Below are 18,079 nucleotides of genomic sequence, written 5' to 3' on the forward strand. Positions count from 1 at the left end.
TCCATCCCTCCTCCATTCTTGCCTCCCTCCCACCCCTCCATTATGTATCATCATCCCCTTATTAGAGAGATCATTTGGCCTTTGGTTTTTTGGGATTGGCTTATCTCACTTACATGATACTCTCCAAACTTCATCTATTTGCCTGCAAATGCCATAATTTTATTATTATTTATAGCTGAGTAATATTCCATTGTGTCCACTGTTTATTTATCCATTCATCAATTGAAGGACATCTAGGTTGGTTCCACAATCTAGCTATTGTGAATTGAGCAGCTATGAACATTATTGTGGCTGTTTCTCTGTAGTATGTTGATTTTAAATCCTTTGGGTATAGGCCAAGGAGTGGGATAGCTGGGTCAAATGGTGGTTCTAGTCCAAGCTTTCTAAGGAATCTCCACACTGATTTCCAGAGTAGCTGCACTAATTTGCAACCCCACCAGCAATGTATGAGTGCACCTTTTTCCCCACATCCTCCCCAACACATATTGTTGCTTGTATTCTTGATAATTGCCATTCTAATTGGGGTGAGATGAAATCTTGAGGTAGTTTTGATTTGCATTTATCTTATTACTAAAGATGGTAAACATTTTTTCATATATCTGTTGACTGCTTGTAGATCTTCTTCTGTGAAGTGTCTGCTCATTTCCTTAGCCCATTTGTTGATTGGGTTATTTGTATTCTTGATGTAATGTTTTTTGAGTTCTTTATAGATTCTGCAGATTAGTGCTCTATCTGAAGTATGTGTGGCAAAGATTTTCTCGCACTCTGTAGGCTCTCTCTTTGTGGCGGGTGGAACCCGGGGCCCAGGGTTATGCCACGTGCATCTGAAGATCGCGACTGGCAGAGAGCAAAGGGCGTTCTGATTATGCATGGAGAGAGGCAGAACGTGTTTACAATTGGCTGTATTATAATCAGTTCAGCTGCCTAGCACGTGGACAGATATACTTTAGGTGTATGCTTGAGCTCGTGATCGCTTGACCTTTAACAGGATTGGATGGACATATCTGGTTACAATTGCTTATGCATGAGACTGCTTATATATTGAGGGTGTTATTTGAATAAAGGAGAAGCTGTTTGATGAACTTTTGAAGTACGTGTCTTCTGTCCCACTGGTTGGGCCATAAGCTGTGAGCGGCGGTTTTAGGTAAGCGAAAAGGGAAAAAAAGCTGCGGTTTTCCTCCATAACCGGCACCGCTTGAAGCAGCCCTGGGGCTGTGGTTTTGCTCTGTAACCGGAGCCGCTTGAAGCAGTCCGTTGGCAAATAGCAGCGGCTCTCAGTACTCTTCACATTGCTATAGTTTCCTTTGCTGAGAAAACCTTTTTAGTTTGAATGTCTCCCAATTATTGATTCTTGCTTTTATTTATTGTGCTTTGGGAGTCATGTTAAGGAAGTCTGATCCTAAGCCAACATGATGAAGATTTGGACCTACTTTTTCTTCTATAAGGTGCAGGGTCTCTGGTCCGATTCTGAGGTCCTTGATCCATTTTGAGTTGAGTTTTTTGCAGGGTGAGAGAGATGGGTTTGACAAAGTTTCTTTTCTAGTGGGCCATATATATAGTAAATATTTTAGCTTTTCTAAACCTACAAGTCTATCTTTCAAGGTTAATCACATATTTTGTGACAGAACTAGGACTCAAACACCACAGAGCATTTTATTTTTTGGTATATCACACCAGAAAGCATCTCCTAGAGTTTCTTCAGTTTAGAAAATTTCACAAAAGAATTTTTCTTTCTCTTTTCAAAAAAAAATTTTGCAGTGGGAAAGTTGCTTGGCATGTATTTTTTTTTTTTCATATTTTACTTTCACACACATACTTATTATTGTAATATGTACATATACATTATTCATTGTAGGTCTATCTCATCATACATTAATACTAAACATAGCCATAAAGGCTAAAATGATTAAATTGAGCATTGAAGAAATATTATGTAATCACTGATTTTCATAGGCTGGTATAACAAAAGGTGAACTAAAAATATAAGGCACTTAAAACACTTGTGTCTCTGAAAATGCTACATTGGGGAACTACATTTCTAATAACCTACTCCTGAAATGGTAATTAATTTTTTTTCATAAGAAGTTAGGTTAGTTATTCAGTGGGACCACAGAAAAAGGGCTAACACAATATCAAATTTGGTTAATAATTTTCCATTCAGCTCCCCAATGACTTGACATAAAATTGAAGACTGAAAATATTACTTTCTTTCCATTACTTGCAGAAGTTGTTGTCATTTATGGGAAGTTAAGAAACTCAGTTTCATTATTCATTTCCTCATCTAAAACTTTTCTACATGTTTAGTAGGGGGCTGATGACAAGCCTTTCCTTTTGTGGATGAGGAAAGAAATAATTAAACTGTTTCTTAATTTCCCATAAATGACACCATAATTAAGTACTCCTCAGAATGTCAATTTAAAAACTAATGTATTATTTTTTAATTATTTATTTTTTATTGGGTACCAGGGATTGAACTCAGGGACACCTAACCACTGAGTCACATCCCCAGACCTTTTTTGTATTTTTTTAGAGACAGGGTCTCACTGAGTTGCTTAGGGACTCGCTAAGTTGCTGAGTCTGGCTTTGAACTTGCAATTCTCCTGCCTCAGCTTCCTGAGATACTGGGCTTACAGGCGTGTACCACTGCATCTGGCAAAAACAAATGTATTATATGCTCCTTTATTATCTTTCTTCTTAAGGAAAGGTCCCAGTGGCCCCAACACAGAGTAAATTAAGGAGTACTCAACTCTCTTTATTAAAATAAAGGGAATATGCTTAAAATATTTAAGGAAAGAAAGTCAATATTTTATTAATAACTACTTGATCCTTGAGTTCTGAATAACTACCTATTTTCATCAGTTTTTTCACTGCTGTGACTAAAAGGATCTGACCAGAACAAATGTAGAGGAGGAAAAGTTTATTTGCGGGGTCACAGTTTCAGAGGTCGTAGATCACAGAAGGCTGGCTCCACTCCTCGGGTTTGAGGCGAGGCTGAGCATCATGGTGGAAGGGTGTGGCAGAGGGCAGCAGCTCACATTGTGATCTGGATCAGTTTGTCAGGGGAATAGATCCTCTTTCAGTGTGCCTCTCTGGTGGGCATTAATATTAAATGAATATTAAAAATGATTCGCCTCTCTCAAGTGAGATTTTGATCAGCTTATTTGGAACAATCATGTATAAATTAAGGTTTTGTTCATATTCATGTTTAAGAAAATTCCTAAGATACTTATATCTCTGCAAACTTTATATGTATCACAGATGATGAAGGCAGTTCCAAACTTATAGTAATTTGTTTTCTAAATATTTACTTCTAAGTCTGTAATGGATAAATCCAAACACTTTCAAGTAAATTTTTAATTTCATATTTAAAAAAATACTGCCTGAGAAGCAAGAAGGAAATGGAAGAAAGGCAAACTCAAGTGGCATTCAGCACTAACAAGTAGTGTTGGTCCATTTTCAAACTCTGACTGGCATAAGTTTGAACCAACTGTGTTCACCCAAGTGCTGTATAAACCCCTAGACTCTCACACTCAAGTGGCAACTGTTGTCAGATTTCTTCTCCCTCAGTGGTACTTCTATTTGGTCTGTGTGACTGTGCTTGAAATACTGAAGAGATACATCTGATATCATCATTGTGTGCGCATGGCTAGAAGCTATGAATATAGAAAGAGCAACTCCGTATAATAACTTCTACATAAATGGTATACACAGGTGGGACTATTGACCAAATGAATATAAACTACAATCTTCAGTTTATAGCTTCTCTGTGACACCCCAGCACTGCGACATCAATAGAGTATTCATTTGTATAGGTCAAAGCAGTTTCCAAAGGCATGACTCAACTCCAAAAAACATAAAGCCAAGAATATGTTCTGAAAAATAGTTCTAAAGTTTTAGCTTTAGTAGTTTGAGTTTTTTGATACAAAACGTGTTAACATTATTTCTTGTGAAAAATGCCACTAAGAAACAATGCACATTTGGGGATTTATTTGTCTCTTCCCTTGAACATGATAATCTTCAAGAGAATCACCTACCATTTTAGGTTAAAAATGGAGAGAGTGAGTCTCCACTCAATAGACATAAATATATACCCAAAGCCATGCCCCAATTCCCACCTCCTCCATTCACCCCCTACCTCTTTGGTTATCACTTAGTTAATCCCTATCAGGGAATTAAAACATTGACTGGATTAAGACTTTCACAACCAAATCATTTCTCCCCTGAATCTTCTTACATTGTCTCACAAGTGAGCTTTTGGGGGACACCTCACATCCAAACCATAACAATACCATAGTCCCCTGTTTATTATATACTTTAATTGGTGAAAGGTATGCCTCACTTTTAAAACCCAGAACTAATTTACACACTTATTCTGTGGTTTACCTATAAATGAATATTGAATATGAAAAAATGATTTGCCTCTCTCAAGTGAGGTTTTGATCATCTTATTTGGAACAATTATGTATAAATTAAGGTTTTGTTCATATTCATGTTTAAGAAAATTCCTAAGATACTTATATCTCTGCAAACTTTATATGTATCACAGATGATGATAGCAGTTCCAAACTTATAGTAATTTGTTTTCTAAATATTTACTTCTAAGTCTGTAATTTATAACTTATGTTCCCATGGAAAAATGGTATTATGAGAGAAATTTTCAAAGCTAGTCCAAAAAATTATTTAATCAATGTTGCACACACATAGTACAATAGTATTGTAAAAAGTAGCTACTATAGGCACTATATTTTTCTATAAGAAGTTTTAACAAAGTAATGGTTTGGCAAAATAATCGCAAAAATATATTTCAGCTTCTGCTTATGTGTTCTATGAAGTCACATATTTAAAAGCATAATCTTAGCCACATACTATGAAGTCCTTGAAGTTATTCATCACCTCTCTGTAGCAACAGACCTGCCCTTAGACAGATGGAGGCAGGATAGACTAAGATGGACTTCATAGTCCAGTGCATCTCAGTTTTATCCTGGTTCTTCCATTTGCTGATTATGTTACATTAGTTGTCCTTCTTCATCTTTTTGAACATCAGTTTCTTAGTTTGTGAAGCAAAAATGATAATACCTATTGTAGCATTGTTAGAAAGATATGTTATTTAAAGCTGGAGACAACTGCTCATCATGTGGTAACTTTTTTATTGTAAATGAATGGGAGCGGGGAGCATAATATGTTTTCTAATAGGGTAAGTGCCATGTAAAAATTGTCAAATATGTGGCCCTTGGTTTTCAAAGTGTAATTAATAATTACATTGAAAATAAGCATAAATAGGGACATCTCTGAGCATATAAACACATATCACGATCCTTCCTAGTAATGGTGTACTACAGGGGAAGAGGTGATTGCTATGATGAGGAAGAGACAGCTGTGTAGGAAGGGAATAAGACCCAAGATGTGAACTCCTACAGGAACTCAGCTACTCAAATTTACTGTTAATATTGAAATAGTGCTGTTAATATTGAATAGTGCTGTGTTGGGGAAAGCAGTATAGATCTGAATATGGAGTTAGTGTGTACATATGAGCCTTTTTACCAGTGTTAATGAGTGGGGTATAGTCCTGTCCTACACAAGACCATTTTGTATAAGAACATTCAATATGTTCTAAGTACAAATAAATAATTCCATTGTAAACAGTAATTAATGTGGCTTACTAATCATTTTATCTAAATATCTCTAGAAAAAACATTTCAAGGAAGGTCACTTTTATTTGGAAATTATTCTTTTTCCCCCTCCTTATTCTTCTCCATTCTTTTTTTGTTTTCTTTTGTGGTGGGGGTATTGAACCCAGGCCCTTGTGCATGTGAGGCAAACACTCTACCAATGAGCTATCTCCCCAGCTCCTCTTCTCCATTCTTGTTCCTTTTTATCCTCTTCCTTATGCAACTGTGTGTGTGTGTGTGTGTGTGTGTGTGTGTGTACGCCTGTGTGTTTATTCTGGCAATATTGTAATCACTTTTGTCAGAATTTTACATGCACATTTACAAGTTTAAATGGATATATATACATAGGCCTACATTACTAAGGTCAACCAAACATTAAAGGAGACATATTACAAAATATGAGAATGTGTGACATTTTGTTTTTGTGTATGAAGAAGAGAGTCCATTTATGTGTGCTAAATATCAATGTCAAATAAACTTCTACCTGTGGGTAACAAATTTTAAAAACTAATATTGAATATGACTGATCGAATTTCATATTTCTAGATGTCTCTTGCTATTTGAGTATACATGAACAATGTACATATGAAATCTTTTTAAGACTCTGAATAAATAATTAATTCAAGATCTTAGTAGATGTTTACCAAGTTAACGCACAGGTTGCTATGCAGACCGAAACGGGTGATGTCAATGTGTCTATTCATTTAGATGGAAACATTATTGGAACTCTGAATTGTCCATATTGAGAATCTTCTTTGCAGAAACTCACTGGATAATTATTGAGTAGATGGTGGAAATTAGGATACAGAGATACTTCTGAGATATTTTGAACATCAAGTATTTTACTGGACTTTTCTAAGTCTCTTTTAACTTTGGCTTTCCTCTTTAGAGAACAAGGATATATGATATGAGTACAGTTATTTATTTGTTAATTCACTGAATCAATTTTAATTTGGTTTCTGTGTCAGTACCATCCTTGGTTCAGGAGATGGCATGCTAAGCAAGATAAGAGGTTTTGACCTTCATAGAATTTATTTTGCAATGATCAAAAATAGAATAAACATATAAAAATAAATAAACTTAAATAAGCAAGTTCTATGAAGAAATTTCAAATGACATTGCAATAGAATATGCCTAGAAAGTGGGCATAGTTTGGAACTTCTGTTAGGAATGGGGTCTTTTGGAAGTAACACTGACCTGAGCTTTGAATAATGACAAGGGACCAAACTTGCAAAAACCTGGGGCAAGAAGGGCAAGTGTAAGATCCCTGAAATGGAAGGCAGTTTGGCAGGTTCAAAGGTGAAGGACAATGTAGCTGGAGCCAACTATGTCAAGAGGAGAGTGATGAAAGATGAGAATAAAAAGAAGCAGGGGTTAAGATCAATTAGTCAGAGTGTTGTAGGTCAATGCAGTGAATTTGGACTTTATTGCCATTCATTAAATAGATAAAGAAACATCAGATCAAAGGAAATGATATAAGCATTTCTCCATTTTTGAAAAAGTTATTGTGATTTGTAGAAATTAGAGTGTGAAAAATGGTGGAATCCAGGGGAATATTTAGATGATGTGACAATACCTTTTGTAATGATGGTAGTTGAACTGTGGTACCATTAGCTAAATAATATATGGTAATCATTATCATTAAAACACTTATTTTATGCCTGATAATGCACTGAATATTTTACATATTATCTTAATCAAATCCTGTAACAGCTCTGTAAGCAAGATACTAAGGTGATTTCTAATTTACAAGTAAACAAGTAGCTCAAAAGAGTATATGTAGAGGCCCAAGTCCCTTGGAAATATAAAAGGTAGGATGACTGAGGGCAGGTCATTCTGATACTTCTTTGAGACATGGATGACAAAGAGCTTGGGCCACAACATGAAAACAAATAGGGAAGATTACAATGTTTTGGACTCTCAAGACAAGAACATGAAAAACATGAGTTAGTGGCAAGCTAGAGAGTTAAAAAGGTCTTCACAATAGAGGGAAGAGAGCAGGGGATGGGGAAAGGGAAGGGGAAGAAAAAGTACTAGGGTCTAATTTTTATGCTTATATAATTATATAAAAATGGATTCTACTGTCATGTATAACAAAAAGAACCAATAAAATAAGATTTAAGAATATATTTAGAGAATTTCCAGAGTTTATTTGAAATATAAGAGTGTATCATTCTTCTGCTAAAAATTCTCAATAGCTTTCTCAATAGCTTTCATCTTAGAGTAAAACAATGCGAAGGCTTACAGAGTCTGGTTTTCCACCTCCTTCAGATCGCTTCTCCTAACACTTTTGGCTTTTGCTTGGACCATTTCAGTTACATTGGTTTCTTTGCACCTCTTTAACTCTGTAAACCATTTTAATTCAGGACTGCACAACTATTCTTTTTCTGGTGAGTTATTTCAGGAGATATCTGTCTTATTTCTCATTTTATTCTGACCTAGACTCAGAATGACTTTCTGACATTTCCCCTCTTCACCTTAAAGTATTTCCTCTTTTCATCTCTCTTTATCCCCTTGCCCCACTTCATTTTCCTCCAATTATATCTATACATTTATGTATGTGGCTATGGACTATCTGACCCATTGATTATCACATGTATGTAAGCTTTATGAAAAGTGATTCTGTTTTGGTCACTGCAGTATCTCCATGGCCTAGACTAGTTCTCAGCACATAGTAGGCAATCAATAAGTATCTTAGGATGAATGAATAAATGAATGGATGAGTAAATAGATACTACATTTGCAAAAGGGATCATTTGATGAACAATGAATCCTTCTGGCATGGACCAGAATTACTGGACAGTGGCTTTCCAGTTTGACCCAATGGAGAATTGGGAAGGTTGATCTAGATATAAGGTTTCCTTGCACATCCTATGGACAATTGTCTTGCCTTTAGTTCCTTACCCGGGTCTTGCTCATCCTCTTTTTTTCACTCTTCCTTGATGCAAATTCCATATCTTTACCCATTTTTTAAAACTTGACAATGGTTAATATGAAATTATTGCACACTGAAGATAAGACAACTGTTGGAGGAGGTTTCTGTAATGCCGCTTACCCTTAGTAATTGATTTTCTAAATCTGTCCTTAAGTGCCCCGGTGATCTGTTAAGAAAAATTATCTGAAACTAATCCCCCATCACTATTAAAATGACATGTTACATTGGATTACATTTTTTTATTTTTCCTCAAAAGTTAATAATGACAACCTGCAATAGCATCTGTAATAAATACAAAGGAGAAACAACAAAATAAAACTGCTAAAAGGCAGATAGGGAAGTAAGTTTGGATCCCCTGATCTATGTGGAAAATACTGTTTCAGAACAGAAAATTCCTTAAATAGAAGAGATTTCGAATCGTTCTTGAGACTGCTTCCCTCTACAAGTGAAGCCTATAGAAATATTTCAAAAGCTCTTGGCTCTTACTAGAGGTTTATACCTAGTGAAATTTTTAAAAGCTGAATGAATTATAAGTAAGTATATGCTGTAGACATCCAATGTCTGGTAATATTGAAAATTTTAGACATTATTCAGAAGATGACCTCAGATATTTTTCATTTATTCAACAAATATATTAAGAATTTATATAAAATGATTTATGTAATTGTACTTATTTAACACATTCCATTTTATTTTCTTAACATATAATGAAAGCAAGATCAACTTGCTCACTTTTTCTGCTTAGGCTGATTAGAATTGTTTTTTATAGTTCAAGTGGCTGGAAGTCCAAGGTCAGTTTCTGCTGGGGGTTCTTTTTCTGGCCTGTTGGCCTAGCTACCAACTATGATGCTCACATGACATCCTCTAACCCTAATTATACCCTTGTACCCAAACACACCCATACTGGGGGATTTATATTCACCAATGAATTGTGGGGGACACATTCAGTCTATAGCACTCACAAAGTGAGTATCATGTGTATGAAGTTGCATAAAGAGGTAGGGCCTGAACTAATCCATAGTTCTTATTTTCCTGTAAATAAAATTCCTTCAGTTCTTTTGGTGCTGTTTTCATTTGCATGAAATATCAGCTGACAGCATCTTTGCTGCCCCATCATTTTGATTTTAGAATTTTATGTGGTAGTCAACAATCAGTTAATAACAAACTGGGTCATTCTGACTGGAATGAAATGAAATCTTAGTTTTGATTTGCATTTCTCTAACTGCTAGAGAGGTTGAGCATTTTTCATACATTTGTTGATTGATTTTATTTCTTTTTCTGTGAATTGTCTGTTCAGTTCCCTGGCCCATTTGGGTTATTATTTGGTGTTGAGTTTTTAGTTCTTTATATATCCTGAGATTAATGCTCTATCTGAGATGTGTGTGGTAAAGATTTTCTCCCATTCTGTAAGTATCTCTTCAGATTATTGTTTCCTTTGCTGAGAAGACACTTTTTAGTTTGAATCCATCCCATTTATTGAATCTTGATTTTACAACTTATGCTTTAGGATTCTTGTTGAAGAATTTGGTTGCTAAGCTAACATGGTGAAGATTTGGCCTACTTTTTCTTCTATTATGTGCAGGGTCTCTATTCTAGTGCCTAAGTCATTGATCCACTTTGAGTTGATTTTTGTACAAGGTGAGAGATGGGTTCAATTTCGTTTTGCTACAACCAACAATAAATGTTGGTGAAGATGTGGGAGAAACATTGCAGGTGAGACTGCAAATTGGTGCAAACATTATGGAACATGGTATGGAGAGTCCTAAGAAAACTTGGAATGGAACCACTATTTGACCCAGCTATCCTACTCCCAAAAGAATTAAAATCATCACACTACAGTGAGTTGTCACATCAATGTTTATAGTAGCTCACTTCACAGTAGCCACACTATTGAACCAACCTAGATACCCTTCATCAGATGAATGGATATAGAAAATGTGGCATATATACACGGTGGACTATTACTCAGCCTTAAAGAAGAATGAAATTATGACATTTGTCTGCAAATGGATGGAACTAAAGAATATCATGCTAAGAGAAATAAGCTGATCCCCAAAAACTGAAGGCCAAATATTTTCTTGGATATATGGATGCTAATTCACAATGGGGGGTGGGGCTAGGGAAGAATAGAGGTACTTTGGACTAGGCAGAGAGGAGTGAAGGGAGGAGAAGGTGATATGAGTGTAGGAAGGATAATAGTATGAATGGAACATTATTACCCTATGTACATATATGACTACATGACGGATGTGATTCTACATCATGTACAACCAGAAGAATGAAAAGTTATAGTCCATTTATGTATGATGTGTCAAAATGCATTCTACTGTCAGGTATAACTAATTGGAACAAATTTTAAAAAGTGAATTGTAGACAAAAACAATAACAGACTGGGCTTCTCTGGTTATTACCTTGAGGCCACCTGGATCAGAGTCATTTTCAGGGTTGATTTTAAATTTGATTTCTAGGTTCTACCTAGATTTGGAATCAGAATATCTGTTCCTGAAAATTGCAGTAAGTTCCTGATGAACAAAGAAAACTGTTGACTAGGTGGTAATTGCATCCATAATCAAACTAGGAAAGCATTCTGCATACTAAGGCAGAATTAGCATTTTCCATAAAGACTCTAGCATTTCAGTAGCTCAGTGATTCCATCCTGAGGAGAAATAACATTTTCCACTTCAAATTGGGTCCTCTAAAAAGTGTTCTTTGCGTCATCACTTTTTGTAAAGGAGTGGTTTACCAAAGGTGGGAAATTAGGCCCATTAACCATGAACCGTGTACTCAGACTTCAGACCCACACCTGCCTTATTCTCTCATCTAACAAATGTGAATATATACAAATGTCTAGCAAGTAAAACAGATGCTCTTCCCAAGAAAACTTTAAAGAATTATGAAGATAATGAACACCTGTCCTCAATACTTCGATGTCAAAGTTTCAAGATCTAAGATTGTGCTTAATGGAAATCTAGTATTAAGATGAATTTGGTGAAATATTTCTTTTCTGCTTTAAGCTTGGCAAATAACAAACAAGGAAGACAGTAAAATAACCTAACTTCAAAATTTAAAGACGTTTCAACTCTTCCATTTTTAAGATACTAGTCTATCTTTAAGGCAGTTGCAATTCTTGATTTGCTTTTCCTATCTCTGAGTTCTGTCTCTTTGAAGCTCTTATAAATCTGGAGAAATAAGTAAGCAGAAAAGAAATTTTATCACTGAGATATGGGACAATGAAAGAGAAGGGTTTTGGAGTACAGATGGATGTCATAAACCTATGATTCTATTGCTTTGGGTAGCAATCATTACATTTCCGAATGGCTCATAGTAATTTTTTTAAACAGGGATTGAACCCAAGCATGCTTAAACACTGAACCACATTCACAGCCCCTTTCTATATTTTATTTAGAAACAAGGTCTTGTTGAGTTGTTTAGGGCCTCACTAAGTTGTTAAGGCTGGATCTTGAACTCCAGATCCTCATGCCTCAGCCTCCAGAGCCTCTGGGATTACAGGCTTGGGCTGCTGCACCCAGCTCATGGTGATTCTTATAGTGCATGTGAGAGTTTAAGAAAGGTTAAGATTGTGTAGGAGGATGGAAGAAAAGCAGGTAACATAGTATCAACAACCTGAGGTCATGTATTAAGAAATTTTTTTGTTTCTTTAGTGGAATCCATGGCTGGTTATCTCCATTGTAGCAAAGATATTATTTTCAAACATTTAATTTACTATTTTAAACATGTATATATACAACTTTCTTCCTAGTCCACATAATCTGCGTACATTTTGTAGGGGTTTGGGGAATAGAAGTGCTTTTGGGATATTTCGGAAGGAATACAAAGAGAAAGACAGACTGACACTCAAAATAACACTTTGCTGTAGACCAACTGGTTTGAGAATAAGGAAACTTTCAAAGAGAAAGGATTTTTATAATTTTTTAGTCCTCATTTAAATTATTATAGCCAGGAGGAAATAGTTTTATGTAAGGGGAAGTCTAGGAAAACAGGGATATTAGGTAAAAAGGAGTGTCTACCTCTTTCAACTCTAAAAGACTATGGAGAGAGAAAGATGACATAAGTTGAATGACAGATGAAAGGAAGATGGACTGTCTAACATGTGCCAGGATACACACTGTTCTGGGGAGCAATTTGAGGAAGTCCTTGAGGATAGAGGGACTTTTTCTAACCAGGAACACTGATCTGTTCTTACTGGAAGATGTATTAAATATCCTGTGTTTGAATTCTATATTCCTTTCCCTCTATACCGCCTTAGATCTGAAATGTTCCTAAATATGCAACACTAGTGAAAATGTCTCATTCACATTTAGGTAGCAATCAAGAGTAATGTTAAGTTCTGGACAAACAGTAACTGATCAGTAAATCACAGTAATATTTCATCGCCTGCTGTCTCATTCTAATTTTTCCATGCCATAAACCCTCTGGAGTACCTAGGATTTGTTCCTAAAGTGTCACATCATTTGGAGGCTGCAAAGGATCATGAAAGCAGTATGAAATTTAAATAAAAACAGTTGAGCAAAACTAGCCTCCTATTGTGCCTCAGCTACTTATTAACTGGTTATAGAGAATAAATAACATTCAATTCTCTATTTTTTCCATAGTAAGAGGATATTATTAGCTTTGCATAACTAATACAAAGATTAAAATAATATATGCAGTCTAGACATGATAGTTATTCAATAAATAAAAAAATTATTTTAATATTACAGCTTCTTAACATTATGTGAGCAACCTTAACTCATTATATATTCACCTCATTTATATCTACAGATCAAGGATAATGAAGTTACCAGTAGAATTTTAAAAATCCATTAATTAGAAAGCAAAAATTCTTATGCCATGGCCTTATTAAAACAATAGAGAAAAAAAACACTTATAGCCCACTTACTGTAAAAATTATCATACTTTATGACACTCTCATTAAAAATGTCATTAAATTAAAATAATTAAATTGAACTGACTCTTACACCAAAAGTTGGATTTTACAAATAGTATTTTATAATGAAAACAGCTTCCACACGTCTTAATAATTTCTTTTATATTAAGACTTCCTGCTGTTAACTAAATGGTATGACAGAGTATTAAAACAGCTGAGGACTGTCCTACATACTAAGCTAAGCCAGATCCCTTAGGACCTAGTTATGCAGTAAAATGAATATTCAGATGACTTGGAAAGACCTTGAACTTTAGTGAAACAATATTTTAATGTAATTATTTTAATATAATGGCAGATTTTCCTCAATGTGATATTAATTTTATTACTAATAAATGCCAAATTTGCAGATACCTGGGTTAATAACAGACGATCGATTTAATTTTAAAAGGTTCAAGATGAGGGCATGCTTTTCACAGTGTGGTATGACTTACTTGTACATATTTCCTTAGAATATAGCATGAGATATATTCTGGGATCTAAATAAAGTTTGTTAAATTCAGTCACTACAGGGGCTACATTTGAATAAATTAATTAATATGCTTAAATTTTGATTAGAGTCTTTGAGACAACTCAGCCCCAGATTTTATTTTATTTTATTTTTATTTTTATTTTATTTCTAGGCACTTCTGCCTAGAAAGATTAAGCAACTTGTTGAAACCACAGTCAGGAAATGATAAATGCATTGCTCTATTTGAAGATGATAGAACAACCAAAAAAAAAAAAATGAAAAATGCCAGATACATTGCATCAAGTTTGATATTCTTTCCATATACTAGATTAAAGAAAAAAGACTTAGACATGAGAAAATAAAGTTTTTTAATATAGTTTTTAATTTGTTCAAATTAGTTATACATGATAGTACAATGCATTTTGACACATCATACATAAATGAAGTATGACTTCTCATTCTTCTGGTTGTACATGATGTGGAGTTACACAGGTCATGTAATCATATATGTACATAGGATCATAATGTCTGATTCATTCTACTGTATTCCTACCCCCATACTCCCTTCCTTCCCTTCACTCCCCTCTGTCTAATCCAAAACACCTCTGTTCGTCCCCCAAACCATTGTGAATTAGCATCCGCATATCAGAGAAAACATTCAGTCTTTGGTTTTTTGGGGATTGACTTATTTCACTTAGCATGATATTCTCTAGTTCCATCCATTTACTTACAAATGCCATAATTTCATTCTTCTTTAAGGTTGAATAATAGTCCATTGTGCATATATACCACAATTTTCTTTATTCATTCATCTGTTGAAGGGCACCTAGGTTGGTTTCATAATTTAGCTATTGTGAATTGAGCTGCTATAAACATTGATGTGGCTGTATCACTGTAGGTATGCTGATTTTAAGTTCTTTGGGTATAAACCTAGAAGTGGGATGACTGGATCAAATGGTGGTTCCATTATTCCAAGTGTTCTTAGGACTCTCTATACTGCTTTCCAAGTGGCCAAATGGAATTTTAGCCCAGATTTGCCTATCTCCACATTCTACATTCTTTTAATCTGTGTTTCTAAGGTCTTGGTTAAGTAGGAACCTAAGCAAATCTGAAAATATTGAAAACTGGTGTAAATTTAATAAATTTGTTATTTGCCTTTTGATGTTTTTAAAATAGTTCTATGGGGAAAATACATAATACTATAGGGAATATAGTTAATTTTTTAATCTGTTTATTAGACCTGGAGGGGTCTTCAAAATTATAATTTATTTCTTCATTTGGATATTTAGAAAGAACACTGAATGGTTCATAGAAGAGAAATAAAATAAATAAAATGTCTCCAAGTCATTGTCTTCTCCCCCTTCCTTTCTTCCTCCTCCTCCTCCTCCTCCTCCTCCTCCTCCTCCTCTCTCCTTAAGATGGGGTCTCATTAAGTTGTCCAGGTTGTCCTCAAACTCCACTGGCAATCTTCCTGCTCCAGCTTCCCAGGTATCTTGGATTACATTCAGGAGGGCACCACCAATGCCTGGCTCCTGTTTTGTAAATGACAGAGCTAGTACCTTATTCTAGACTTCTAACTGTAAACTCAATACTCTTCCAAGATGCTAGGTTACTTGGAAATAAAATATTCAAAAATCTTCCTCATGAGAATAATTCAATTTTGCCACATTTGTTTTTAACATGAAATCACATCCGTTTATGTGCTTAATAAATTGATATTATACATAAAATGGCTTCTCATGATTTAACAGATTTTATCTTGCCACAGTACTATCTCTTCCTTTTATTTAAATTTATAAATTTAGCAATGAAACATATCAAATATACATAAAAGAATGTAGAAGAATATTTCTGTACTTGCCACAGAAACTAGATTATATGGACATATCTGTCAATTGCTTTTTTATTAAAATTGAGTAAGATTGTATGTAGTTAAGACCACATCCATTAACCCTTTAACTTCCCCTTCCTATTCATTTGAGACCTTTATCCTAAAATTGGTATATAGATCAGGTGTACTTTGCCATACAATATTCTGTTTCATGAATGAAACATGCTTTACCCATTCTCCTAAAGACTGTATATTTTTCTCAATGTTTCAAAATTAGATTTTAAAAAAGTTTAAAAAAAAAACAGAATTGAAACACTGTGGATGTGGCATGCACGTAGGATTTTTCTTGAGGAGATATACTAGGAAGGAGTATGCCTGAATCAAATATGAACTTTTTAGAATATATTAGTTATTGCTAAGTATTTTCTTCCAAGTGAAAGCATAAATTTAGATTCTCAGTAAAATTCCTGTTTTCCAACATCCTCAACAATAATTGGTATCATCAGAATCTTAATTTCTGCCAATTAAAAATGTAAATAATATCTTACTCTTTTAATTCTATATAGCTAATTTCTGGTAAAATTAAGCACTTTTATCAAATTTATAATTGTTTAGCATCTTATTTTGTTAGTTGCTTCTCATACCCTTTCCCTCTGGTTTTTAAAAAATTGGATTGTTGCTCTTCATTTCAGTTGAGTCATTTCTTCAGATAGTCAACTTAGTAATCATTTGTCAGTTACACAGATGCAAAAGTTCCCTTCCAAAATTGTGTATTTTGTTTTCAGACTGTCAACAGAGCTAATTTTAATTTTAATCTTGTTAAATTTGTCAATCTCCTACTATAGGACATTAGCCTTTATGTCTTGTTTAACAAATTATTTTCTACCCCTCTGTCAAAATATACTTCAATATTTTGTTCCAAGTAATTTACAAATTTTATTTCTATTTTTAGGTTTTGAGTTTATGTATGTTGACAGATAACATTTTCTCTGATTTTCTGAGCACCAATTGGTAATCTATCCTCAACTTTTTATATTAATAGCATATGCATATGAAATCCTTGTATGCATAGACTGGATCTATTTCCAGACTCTATCACTTCATTTTTTATACCTGTATAAATATCATATGGTCTTAATTTATCTGTAAACGAATCTCTGCCTAAAATGGAATACCTTACCTTATTATCGTATTTCAACAAGAGGCTTGCTTGATTTGGGAGAAAGACAAGCATAGTCAATACCCAGATTACTAGAACACAATTTTTACTCCTTAGCTATTGCTTCAGTAACATGGTACAAAAAAATCACCTGTAACACGGAGTGGCCATAATCATTCTTGCTCACACATATTGAAGTCAGCAGATCTAATCTAAACTCAGATGAGTTTTGTTCCAAACTTCATGTTCTATCTACATCTGATATGACTCTGAGCTATTCCACACCTTCTATGTAGAAGGAAGAAGCTCAAGAATCAAGGACCAACCTCCCCAAACCACTTTGAATCTCTTTTGGCACCACAGTTGTTAAGATCCCATAGTTACATAGATAAACCCAAAGTCAATGTGTGAGGAGGTATAGGTTGTCTCTCCTGGAAAATTGTTTACAATCTGTATGACAAACAGCATTGATCAGAGGGGTATAAGTAACTAGGACTAATAATTTAAAACAGTCCAACTTCTTTATCACATTTCATTTCCCTCCATCAGAAAAAAATTAAATCCCATTTTTATTCCTATAAATCTTATTCAGTCATGACATTAGGCTTGGAGTTCAAGTTATAGTAATTTACATCCAGGAGAGAGAGAGTTATATTTATGCAGAGAACTACGAATTAAGAAAACACAGCCTCCAACATATCCACTCTATACCAGTGGAACTGGGACACAAAAAAACTACTCTCATTTGGCAAAAGGGAAACTGGGGCTGCTAACAAAGTAGTCACTCATACATACCAATTTTGACATCCCTGCTAGGAAATTATTGCCTTCACCCCCTATTTTGCTTGTAAGGAATAATCCATTGACTGAACCTGACTGATCCATTGTTGGGCACTTCAGTTCCACTAATTTCTCAGACTCCTGGGTCTGCTCTTGGGGAAAGACTTTTCCCTTTAGCCTCCTGGCACTTCTGAAGGGGGCACAGGGGAATGAGCTCTTTCTGCCAGTAGAAAAGGTTCCTACTCTGATTCTTGCCCATAGAGTCAGAGGCTCAGAGGTTTCATGTTTTGAAAAATTTAACCTCCTTTA

The sequence above is a fragment of the Sciurus vulgaris genome (genome assembly GCF_902686455.1).
Source record: "Sciurus vulgaris genome assembly, chromosome: 6".
In the NCBI taxonomy this organism is placed as follows: Eukaryota; Metazoa; Chordata; class Mammalia; order Rodentia; family Sciuridae; genus Sciurus; species Sciurus vulgaris.